This window comes from Mus pahari, chromosome 5 (assembly GCF_900095145.1).
Source record: "Mus pahari chromosome 5, PAHARI_EIJ_v1.1, whole genome shotgun sequence".
In the NCBI taxonomy this organism is placed as follows: Eukaryota; Metazoa; Chordata; class Mammalia; order Rodentia; family Muridae; genus Mus; species Mus pahari.
Window position 1 is genome coordinate 159,192,745 of NC_034594.1, and position 6,025 is coordinate 159,198,769.

Sequence of the window (6,025 nt, forward strand, 5' to 3'; positions counted from 1 at the left end):
TGTAAAGAGGAAAGGAAGTGGTTTCCTCAGATGTCCCTGGTAGCAGAGTGACAGAGCTGTAGCCTCCAGCAGACAGGACAACTGGATGCAGTCCGGGGAGCTTTTGGCAGGCGTAAGGGGAGTGCATTCACCTGTTTGTTAGAGAACATTGTGATTCTTAGCTGGGGGGAAAGATTCTTCTCTTTAACTCTCTTCTTATTCATATCTGTGTATTAAAGCAGGAATCAGATGCGTTAAAGTCAGGCTTTCAACTCTGTAGCCCAGGGGTAGTCTCAACATCTAAGGGAATTTTGCCTCTGCCTCCTTAAGTGCTGAGGTCACAGACAAGATCCACTAGACCAAACCATAAGACATATTGTTTCTTTTTTGGTTTTGAAGATCCAGTTTTTCATTTTTTTTGTTTTTTGTTTTTTGTTTTTTTGTTGTTGTTGTTGTTCCTGTGTGTCAGAAAAGGTTATAGGATCCCTGCCTCTCCTTACCCACCAAGCTGGAGAGGAGGTCAGAGAAGGTTATAGGATCCCTGCCCTTACCCACCGAGCTAGGGATTTAGGTGGCTGTAAGCTATATTAACTGAGTGCTGGACTCCAAACCTGGGTCCTCTGGAGAGGTGGTAAGGATGCTTAATTGCTGCTGAGCCTGCCCTCCCTCCCTCCCTCCCTCCCTCCCAAGATGCAGCCCTTTAACAAATGGTTATGTCAAACCCATTCCATTGTTGTGGTTTGGGGAACCCAGAACTTTGAGCATGTGAGACAGGTATCTGACCACTGAGCCATTCCCCAGCTTTTGCTTGAGACAAAGACTCATTTTAATAACTAGAGTATGATTAAGGAAGATAAATTTTAAGTTCCATTGAGCATCAGAAATTTTAACATTTAAGATGTATCTTATAAATCATATTTTTTTGATTAGTGTTAAAATGTAGACCTTCCCCATGGTGTGAATCCCTTACTGTTTATGTGTGTTTGCTCGGTGCCATAACCCGAGTAATTATTATGAATTATTAGTGAATATTATGTATTCATTATCATCTGTACTTTTGGGCTAGTTGCTGTATATTTGGAAGACCAAATAGCCTTTCTTAAACAACTTTTTCTTTTTAAATCATAAATAAAATGTAGAAGTTACATGATATGGAAGCATATAACTCTGTCACTGTGTACTTGTTTGCGAATGGTCATCATGTGCTGTACATTCATCAATGCTGCAGTCCTTGACTGACTATGTGCACACTGAATTTGTACTTCTGTAGACCAATGGTTTTCAACTTTTGGTTGGCAACCCCTTTGGGGGATCAAATGACTCTTTCACAGGGGTCACATGTCAGATATCCTGCGTATCAGATGTTTACATTATGATTCACAGCAGTAGCAAAATTAAGAAATAGTAATGAAAATTATTTTATGGTTGAGGGGGTCACTACAACATGAGAAACTATATGAAAGGGTTGTATTAGGACAATTGGAAACCACTTATGTGCACTCTAAGAAACGGTTTACCTTCCTTAAAATTGTGAAGGCCAACTTTGGTTGGACTTAGCAAGTGTATTTTAACATTTAGTTGCCATTAATAAAGTAGATAAACTTAGCAGGAGAAAGAAAGTTTAGAAAACTCACAGTGGGAGTATGATTATGAACTAGGTGATAAATTGTATTTGGTTTTGTCTTTCTCTTTTCAAATATTGATAAACTGTTTAGTTCTATTTGGAAGAATTTTGTTTTTTAATTAGCTGGGGATTCATTCAGTAGATACATATTTAAATATTTTCTTGTTACACTGATGCTTTTACCAGTATCTGGGACAAAAATAAATATTCCTGAAAAAACGGTCTCTGCTTACCTCTTAGGAATAGCAGTTGCTGGATATAGAAGCATCAGAAACAATAGTTATTAGTAAAATAGTTATCTGAGTTAGGGGTATCTGTTTTCTGGGTTCTCTTTCTTCTTACTCCCCTTACATGTATTGAAGTGCCATGGTATGAGTTAAAGACTAGCCGGGTCAGTCTCAGAATCAGGGGCGGGAAGAGGTGTTAGCTGTCAACTCGCAGTCCTGGGGAGACATGAGCAGGACTAAGGGCAGCTCTGAGGTTCGTTCAGAAAACATTGATCTTTGGGGAGAAGAAAGGCCTCTTCATGCTGTGTTCCGTTCCTTTCATCTGTCTTCCTAACTGGCATGCAGTTTTTTAGGAAAATCATTTTTTGGAAATAATGGTAAGGAACTGAAAGATGACAGTTTATTAATAGTGCCTAAAGAGAGCATGAAAGCAAACCGGATTTGAAGTCCTACATTTTGAAAACAACTGGCTCATCAAATCTTGGAGCAAATACATTTAATATTGCTCAGCATAACCCAACACTGCCTGCCAGGGTGCTCATTTCCTTGATAAAATCTATGAATATAGCAGGACTATAAGCCATTACTGAGCTGATGCTTTCGACGTTATCCCCAGGACTGTTTCCCAAGATTTCATTTCTAATGAGGGTCAAATGAAGAGACTTCATATATGAATAAAGACAACTCAAGTGTTATATTCACTGAGTTTATATTAACTCAGATTAAAACTCTGGCAGTTCAGTAAGTCTTGCATTATACAGAAAAGTTTTACATTTCTTCATTTCTCCTCTACAAGGGAAAGGACTTTTACAAGAAAATAAATATGCTTACGATAAACTATCTTAGTAGGGTGGTCTAATGATACGTTAGTGACCTGCTGGAATGGAGGAGATACATGAGCTGTTGGTGACCGTCTCTGTTAGGGTTTCTCTGTCCCGTGTATGCCCTTTTACCTGGAAGATGTAAGAGCAGCAGTATGATGGTAACTGACAGTACTGTTGGCTCTTCCATAGGGGTTTTCCTGGAATTGAGTTGTGGAGTAGTCAGAGCAAATTAGGGGTGAAAAATGACTGAATCCAGAATCGATTATATTAAATATATTTTTTTCTGTATTTCTGCAGTTTTGAATGAATCCTCTAATTTTTAGTTAGTTCATACTTGAATGATACCATACAATTCATCTAGTTAAAATATTTTATTTTCTTGAGAGAAACAATAGAAATTGAGATTCTAAGAAAATTTGCTTTCATTCTTAGTCATGTTAAACATTTTGTTAAAGCGGTTAAGAGCACTGACTGCTCTTCTGAAAGTACTGAGTTCAAATCCCAGCAACCATATGGTGGCTCACAACCATCTGTAATAAGATCTGACTCCCTCTTATGGAGTGTCTGAAGGCAGCTACAGTGTACTTACATATAATAAATAAATATAAAAAACAAAAACAAAAACAAACATTTTGTTAAACCTTACTAATTATTGAAAATTCTTTTCCAATAAAAATTAGTCAATGAAGAGCTGAAGAGATGCTGAAGCAGTTAAGAACCCTGGCAACTCTTCCAGAAGACACAGGTTCAATGCCTAGGAACCCACACAGCAGCTCACAACCACCTGTAACCCCAATTTCACAGGAATCCCCAACTCCACCTTTTGGCTTTCTTACAAACTGTATGAAGTGCTTAGACATACATGTAGGCAAAACACTAATACATAAAAGTAAATAATGTTTTAAAAAATCATTTGATGAGTATCATGTTTCAGTGGACTAAATGGGTACATTAGCCTACTGTAACATTAAGAACACTAACTCACTCAGGTTTGGTAGTGTGTGCCTGTGTGCAAGCTCTCTAGCTGAGGATAGATCTCAAGAGGGTCAGGCTTTGGGGGACCTCACAGAAAACAGACATCAAAACCGCTGCCTTTTCTCATCTGAGGTGGCTTGCCAGACTGCCTTAAAATAAACTAGGATTTTACTTGGAGACTTATTTATTAATTTCATGTCTTAACATGTAATTTTGAACTATCTGTTCACTCAGTGATAAGACCATTTTTGTCTTTAAAAAGCAGTTATTCCTGAACCAATGATAGAACTTTTTAGAGAAAGGGTCTTAATTTTAATGCATATAAAACCATCTTTAAGTGAATTTTGTTTAAAGATGCACTCTTATATTATGAGATAATAGGCTTTTCAGATTACATTCTTCAGAGAGCTAGTTTTAAAGGAAAAGAACATGTTATTAGGTTCACTAAGAGAAAACAAATAGTTATTAACACACAGGTAATAGATAAAAGAGCTGTTTTGCTCATCACATAGGGTTATAGCTCCTGCTCATCACATAGGGTTATAGCTCCTGCTGGCTTGTTAACCACTTTGGATGAGAAGTGTAGGTGTTTGGATGGTAAGCTTTATTATTTTGGGGGGGTGGGGGGGCAGGTTTCTCTGTATAGCCCTGGCTGTAGAACTCACTCTGTAGACCAGGCTGGCCTCAAACTCAGAAATCCTCCTACCTCTGCCTCCCAAGTGCTGAGATTAAAGATGTGTGCCACCACCCCATGGCTGTTAGGCCTATCTTAACAGAGGAGTGAAACAAAACTATAAAGTGTGTAGTCTGAAGCCAGAGTTAGATATTGAAACCTTTTGAAGGAAGAGTGAAATCTCATGGTTTCTAGACTTTCTTTAAAATGCATGTTTGCATCACCTTGTGCCTGAATCATGAATTGTTTTGTGTCTATATTCAGATTGTGCGGAGCTGGGTCTGGAGCTGCGTCCTTTCCCTGTCTCAGGATTTACTCAGCCAGCCTTGCTATCCAGCATCTTGTGTTGATTTAGGCTTTTTAGATCTCTTTCTGTTGAACAGTATACCTCGTAGCTTCTAGATCTCTTTCTGTTGAAACAGTATACCTCATAGCCTTTGGCTTCTATATTGTGCACTAAGCCTGTCTTAAAAGTTAAAGTAGTGAAACAAAGTCATACAGCGTGGATGGTGGAATTGTGACAGTTGTTCTTGCTGCCCTTGGTAAGCACTGGTGCTCTGGAATCAGATGCTAGGACTTGACAGGTCACAGCGACCAGTCTCTTGCTATTTCTATTTGCTTGTTACCCCAGAGTTGTGTGAGAATGCAGTGAGGTAATATAGTAGTTTACATATTGACAGGTATTAAACACTCAACCTTTAGATGATGTGTGCAGGATTGAAAATACCAACACAGTAAATCACCATATATACCCTTAGGTTTTAAATGAAAATAAAAAGTTACAAACTGTCATAGGGGACTCTCTAAAGCTTAAAATATGTAGATGATAGAGATTGTATATAAGTAGAGACTGTGTAGACCAAGGGTTGAAAAACTGCTTGGATACCACTTGATTTTATTCAAAAATGAAAGAAAACCTCCTAACGGAACTCATTTATTTATGGCTACTTACAGTGAGAAGTCCACTGATGGGAGACTGTGTGGCCTACACAGCCTGAAATATTTGTAACCTAATCCTCTGCAAAAAAGTGTGCCTACCCCTCTTATAAACTCTACAGGCTCTATTGGCTTCTAGAAGGCTTTTGGGAATATTTTGGTGCCCTGGGTGTCTATCAAACTTAATTTGAGAAGTGATAAGCCACGGTTTTCATAAGAAAGGCACCCATGTGAAGCACCTGGACCATTTAAAGATTGTCACACCAACTAATTTAACGCCACTGAGGACTGGCTGTGGGAAGACCTCCGTAAGTTAGGAAAGCTCCGACCTATCCAGATGCTGATGCTTGCTGACACGAAGACTTACTCGTAGGCTGCTTCAGACTGTGTTAGTGATGGCCCTGCAGACCCCTCAGGTTCCAGTTGGAATGGAATACGGTTTCTACATCCCTTGCTATGAGTGTTTATTGACCTAAAGGTATGCCCCCAGATGGGTAACTTTTTGTATCTGATACACATTTGGAAATACCACTCTGTGTGTCTCTGCTAGTATGACAGTGATGAGGTAAAGGGTATGGGAAGTAGATCGTGAGCCTTCGTTACTTAGTGGAATTAATGGGTAGGGAAGGGACTGAGAAAAATTTAAGGCAGTTGATTTTAGAGAAGGGGCAGGTGTGGACAGAGGAACTGTGATTTATGCAGAAAAATGTTTTCTATGATTACATAATAATCATGTAAAACTAATGGCCTCCTGTGTGTGTGTGTGTGTGTGTGTGTGTGTGTGTGT

The 6,025-nt window shown here is 38.9% G+C and overlaps 1 protein-coding gene across 2 annotated transcripts in view; it reads left to right on the forward strand.

The window, feature by feature from the left end:
• The window catches only part of Gpatch2 (G-patch domain containing 2), a 135,746-nt gene that overhangs the window by 3,289 nt on the left and 126,432 nt on the right, over positions 1-6,025 (forward strand). The window lies entirely within an intron of this gene.